The following is a 6,766-nucleotide window of genomic DNA, read 5'->3' on the forward strand; positions in this document are numbered from 1 at the left end:
ACATAATGTGGTAGGTAATTAGATAACTAAGCAAACCAAGGAAAGTGCAGTGGAAGTGACTTGGGTCGGTCCTATGGAAGGGTGGTCCCGGTTAGCTGGGAACTTTTCTCAAAAGACGTGATAACAAAACTGTGAAGTCCTTGAGTCGGTAGAGTTAGAATCCCGATTTATGCTGTTTTAGGGGAGCGGAATGGGACTATGCCTTATGGGCAGAGAGGTTGAGCTTCGCATCTCTCTCGTTTCCCATTCTCCATGAACCAAGTGCAGCATAAATCCACTTCGACTCTATTGTTCCTACGTTCATCTGGAGCTCGACACTAGTTACTTCCTAGAGACTTTACTCCATGAACCAAGTGCAGCATAAATCCGCTTCGACTCTGTTGTTCCTACGTTCATCTAGAGCTCGACACTAGCTACTTCCTAGAGACTTTGCTGATAGGAAAGAAACCCTAACTTCACGTCGGTCCTAAGTGGGAACGGCCGGATACTTTTGCTCGAGGAAGACTCGGGAAGACCTAGATCGCAAACCCTGTGATATTCCTTGCGAGTGCCAGGTGGCACTTTCTAGACTCTCTTCCCGATGGGCTACTAAGACGTGTCCCACAAGTGGATGAGCGGACACGTTACAATTGGTATTAGAGCAAACCAATAAGATCTACAGATTATAAGGGAACTTAATGGAGGAAAATAAAGAAAATGAGGGGATAAACAGGGGAAGGTGAGTAGAATAGAACAATGTTTTCTGTTGAAAATATTTATTTACTCACTTATGGATGCTGGGTTGCAGAGTCACGAAGCATGGAGCAAGTTCTTGGTGTTCCAGGTCATGTTCATGACTGCAATGCATGCCTCGAATTATTGTCAGAGGCTTGGCATGATGGATATTCTAGAATGCATCTATAATCCTTCGCCCCTATATGCAGAGCAGAGATGGACGAGAGACTCAGGAATATACTACATAGCAGCCCACCAACTCGCATACCTTCAGACCAACTTGAAGAGAATCAAGTGGATGGAGGATTTAAAGATCGTGAAGATGTTCATCTTTGTCGAAGCTCGCATAAATGCAACTTTGCACGTTAGCAGTCGACAAGTCAAGCAGAACAAGTATGTCTATGAAGAAGTGACCTGGGTGATCTCTGCTGACAGAATCAAAGTGTTAGGGCACTATGAGAAGAACGAGTATCAAAGAAAGGGATACCCCAAGCTTCCTATGACTTACCGTTTCCTGAAAATCTATGACCCCACTCCATATTATTATTCCATCCATGTAGTCGATTGTAACACAATCCTAATTTTCCCAAACTGATGTATCAATCAGCCTCTTACTTATCCAAAATAAGTGTACTCAAGGGGTTATGCCCTCATGAATAAGTAAGACTTTTTACAACTGTCTATCTTGATCATAAATGTTAACTGTGGTGTTAAGTGATTAAATCACTTAGCAAAAGGCTATGCTAGTCATATTAACATGATATGGGAATGTATGATAAGATGTTAACATAAAGAATCTTATTGTTCAAACGCAACCCCAAATGCAGGTTCCAAATCCAACTCTTGCACTAAGTCCAACTGTGGTTCAAGAGAAGAAGTTCCTTCTCAAACAAATTAAGCCACCCGAGTTTGATGGCAAGGGAAGGACTGTTCAAGCCGACGCCGAAATCTGGATTGAGTCCATGGAGGACTATTTTGAGGCAGCAGGAACTGCACCTGCTAACCAAGCCATGCTCGCCAAACATAAGCTTATAGGTGAAGCGAGACTTTGGTGGAAACAGTGGTGCAAAGATCAAGCAATCTCGGAGGGGACAATCGCTTGGAATAAGCTTAAGGAAGCTGTGCGAGGGAGGTATCTGCCACTTGCCTACCGCATACAAAAGATGAACGAATTCTATGACTTGAAGCAGCTAGGATTATCCCTTGAAGCATATTATTCAAAGTTTGTTTCACTCCTAAAGTATGCACCTCTAATGGATATGACACAACATGTGTCAAAATTCTGTGTTGGATTGAATCCACCCATAAACACTCGATTGGAATCAATGCGCCCAATAGACCTACAAGACGCACTCATTCAAGCTGCTCCAATAATACAAGAGATGCAGACCAAACCAGGGTACAAGAGGATTTGGCCTTACAAAGATCAGAATAAGGGTATGTCTAAGGCTCAGACTAAGAGAGCGCATGGGTCAGAATCAGGGCCAAAGAAAGAAAGCTAGGGCCAACGCTGTCAACAACTTTGTTCCAACACAAAGCAATGATCGCAACCCACGTTGCTTCCATTGCAATGAGCCCGGACACTTCAAGAGGGAGTGTCCCAAGCTTGGCAGAGGGCATTGCCAAGGGAAATTCCAAGGTCAAAATAGAGCTGCTCATGGCCAAGGAACCACCGTTATGGCCAGAGGGAGAACCTCCAGTGTTTCCAACAAGGAGTTGGACAATGAAGAAGATCCATCCATGGATGCTGACATTGAGAGGGCAACGGTTCACGCCACTCTTCACAAGAAGGGTCCAAATCACCAATTCTCGGTGATCCAAACTCCATCAGAATATCAAGGTAAAAGCTTCAAAACCCTAATTGATTGTGGCAGTACACATTCCTTCATCTCACCAATCTGTGCAAAGAGATTAGAGATAGCCACAATAGATGCACCTACTTTACTTGTGGAATTAGCAAATGGTCGTGAGGTCACTTGTACTAGGAAAATTGCTAAGGTGAAATTCCTACTGGGTGGGAAGCCAACTTCTGTGAGATTCAGGGTAATGAAGCTAGGTGCCCATGGATGTTTACTCGGAATGGATTGTCTAATACCCAATGATGCCCACATCCACTGTGGGAAGGGAAAAGTCTCCTTTTGAATCTGATGGAAACTAGTCATGACTCAAGGTGAGGCTGGTAAGCCAAAAATATAGTTGGCAAAAGAAACACAGATAATAAAAGGTGTTCAAAAGGGCCTACCTGTCTATCTGATTAAATTGAATAAGCTAGACCAGAATTAGGAATCTGGAGAAGAACCTTCATGGTTAAAGGAATACGCAGACGTATTTCCTGAAGATTTGACAGAACTTTCTCCCCAAAGGGAAGTCGACCACGAAATCAAACTTGTGCCAGGAGTTGCACCAGTCGCAAAGAGGCCGTATAAGATATCCATCCCGAAAGCTATCGAACTGAAAGAGCAACTCAAGCAACTGTTAGATCAAGGCTATATCCATCCTAGCAGTTCTCCATGGGGAGCTCCAGTGTTGTTCCAAAAGAAGAAAGATGTAACGCTTCCCTATGCATTGACTACAGAGGTTTGAATTAGGCAACCATAAAAAATAAATACCCCATTCCAAGAATAGATGAATTACTTGACCGTCTTCAAGGAGCGAAGATATTCTCAAAGATAGATCTCAGATCTGGATATTACCAGATAAGGATCAAGGAAGAAGATATTCTGAAGATTGCATTCAGTACAAGGTATGGACACTTCGAATTCCTCGTGATGTCATTCGGGCTGACGAATGCTCTTATTACCTTTAACAAATTAATGCAAGATATCTTTAGGCCCTATCGTGATGACTTCGTACTCGTCTTCTTTGATGATACCCTAGTCTACTCAAAACATGAAAAAGATCATGAACCCCAGCTTCATGCTGTTCTTGAAACAATGAGAGCACACAAGCTTTATGACAAGAAGTAGAAGTGCACATTTTTCAAGCGACAGATTGAATATCTGGGATTCATTGTATCAGCAGAAGGAATTTTAGTAGATCTAGCTAAGGTCAGAGACGTTCTGGAATAGCCGACACCAATTTCTATCAAAGAAATGTGAAGTTTTCTTGGGTTGACAGGGTGGTACAGAATTTTCATCAAAGATTATGCTTTGATTGTAGCACATCTGACTGATCTACTAAAGAAGCAAGTAGCAATTGCATGGTCACCTGCCAAACAGACGAGCTTTGACAAACTAAAGCAAAGCTTAGCATCAGCACCCATCCTGAAACTTCCTGATCTTAGTAAGGAGTTTGAAGTGGTAACTGATGCTAGCGCACTTGCTTTAGGATGTGTACTCATGAAAGAAGGTCACCTCGTAGCATATTCTTCAAGAAAATTGAAGAGCCATGAAAGGAATTATGCTACCCACGACTTGGAGCTATTGGTTGTCATCCATGCTCTCAAACTTTGGAGACATTACTTGCTAGGTAACAAATTTTCCTTAGTAATGGACCACAAGAGTCTTAAATGGATTTTCACTCAGAATGAGCTCAATATGAGGCAACGTCGATGGATCGAAGTCCTGGAAGAATATGATTTTGAAATCAAATATAGGCATGGAAAAGAGAATGTGGTTGCCGATGCACTCAGTCGCAAGGCATTTCTAAATTCCCTCATTTTGCAAGATCCATCAACAGTAAAGTCACTAGCCACAAAGGTATCAATGCCAAACAACCCGATCCTTGAGCTAGCAAAAGAAGGGGCATATCATGACCCAATCTATCAAAAAATGCTAAGGGAGATCCCCATCAAGGATCAAGACCCGAAGCTAAAGATAAGGAACAAGAACTCTCCATCAGTAGTGGGCTTGTCTACTTTAGGACAAGATTATGTATCCCTGCAAGCCAAACTCTCATGTAGAAGATACTGTGGAAAGCCCATGACTCCCCTTTCTCAGGACATCCTGGTTATGCCAAGACCCTTAATGTAGTCAGAAAGAGCTATTATTGGGAAAGGCTCAAGGGAGACGTACTCAAATAGGTCACGGAATGTTTGTCATGTCAACGCATTAAGGCAAAATATGTTAAAATGCCTGGGAAATTGCAACCACTTGACATTCCACAAATGAAATGGGAGTTCATTAGTATGGACTTCATTGTTGGCTTACCCCAATTTCAGGGAGGATATAACTCTATTATGGTTGTAGTAGATATGCTCACCAAGGTCGCACATCTCATCCCTATTAAGACGAACTATAAAGCTTTAGACATCGCAAGATTATTCATCAAGGAAATATTCAAGCTTCATGGGTTACCCAGAAGAATATTTAGTGATCGTGACTCTCTTTTCACATCACACTTCTGGAGGGCTATCTTTGAGGCTATTGGAACACAACTCTGTTTTAGTACAGCTTACCATCCCCAAATTGATGGTCAAATAGAATGAATCAATGAAGTCATTGAAGATATGCTTAGGGCATATTGCTGTCGCGAACCCAAAAAGTGGATTCAATACTTACCACTGGTTGAGTTTGCCTACAATGCTTCTTACTAACAGCGTATTCAGATGACCCCTTTTCAAGCATTGTATGGGCACGATTGTCATACCCCTTTGAACTTCTCGGATCCAACTTTGAGGGTAGAAGCTTCAAGGCAGATGTTGGAAGACATGGACGATCAAATCAAATCAATAAGACAATACATTCAAGCTGCCAAGGATAGACAGAAGGCTTACGCTGACTTGAAACGACAAGACAGATCCTTCGTCGAAGATGATATGGTCTTCATCCGTGTACGCCCTAAAAAGAGTTCACTATCCTTGGGAGAGTATAAGAAGCTAAGTCCGAGGTACTGTGGACCTTATAAGATCACCAAGTGCCTAGGGACTAATGCTTACAAACTACAGCTGCCCGCAACTCTAAAGATTCGTAATGTATTCCACGTTAGCCTATTGAAAAAGTATCTACCTAATCCGAATCATGCACTTGATGATAAGTAAATTGTAATGCCTAGCCAAGGAGTCCTTGAGTTACGGCCTGATAGAATCCTAAATGTTAGGGAGAGGCATTTGAGATCAAGGACCTTGAGAGAATACCTCATCCAATGGAAAGATTATCCAGAAGAGGATGCCACCTGGATGGACAAAAATACTCTCAACCAACAATACCCCCAGGTCTTCTCGAGATGAGGACATCTCGATTCCTCTAAGGGGGAGAGGATGTAATATTTCCCGCCCCCCCTGTGCCTCTCCCATGAAAACCCCCCTTTTTTTTCAAAATTTTTAAATTTTTTTACTCTCTCCATCTCTGCCCTTGCCGACTGCATGGCGGACAGAGAGAGAGGGAGTAAGGAGAGAGAAGGGGGGCATACATCCCCCCAGGTGGAAGGGTTGGCGGCCGTTAACGGCCGTCTCCCCTCCCCCATACCACTCCCCCCTCCCCATTTAAAAGGGGAGCCCTCCCCCCCCTGCCCCCCCCCCCCCCCCCCCACTTGATCATCATCATCATTCTTGTCCTCCTCCCCATCTTCAGCATGACGCCCCCTGTCAGAAGGAAGGAAACAAAAGGAAAAAAAAAGCTTCTAGAAGCTTCCTCAAGTCTGTCTCCTTAAGAGTGCTTCACTCTCGCAGATCAAGAAAGGGGGCACAGGTGGTCTGTGAGTGAAGGTAGTTCCTTATGGGAAGGGAAAACTGCCAGCTTGCAGCAAAATTCCGCACACCCTCCACCTACCCAAGCCCCGATTGCGATGGCCGCAAAGCGCCACACGAGAGGAGCACACGCGGAAGTAAGAGGGGCACATGTTGGAGTCCCCACCCGAAGCACGAAAGCCGATAGTACCCCTCCTGCGGAAGTTCAGGTTCCATCAAGTTCACCCTTTTTGTTTCCACATGATATAGATTCGCATAGGGTAGTCTTAATCGCATTGAGAAATTACTAAAATTGAACACTGTGCTTTAAAAAGATCATAGGAATGTTCGATGGAGTTTTAAATCGCATCACATGGTACTTATAATTCCCACACCCTCTATGTGAAAGGTTGTGTATTTAGAAATAATTTTGATGGCACGAGTATT

The sequence above is a fragment of the Lygodium microphyllum genome, chromosome 14 (assembly GCF_053477565.2).
Source record: "Lygodium microphyllum isolate KBCC chromosome 14, Lygodium_microphyllum_v1.1.10, whole genome shotgun sequence".
Classification (NCBI taxonomy): Eukaryota; Viridiplantae; Streptophyta; class Polypodiopsida; order Schizaeales; family Lygodiaceae; genus Lygodium; species Lygodium microphyllum.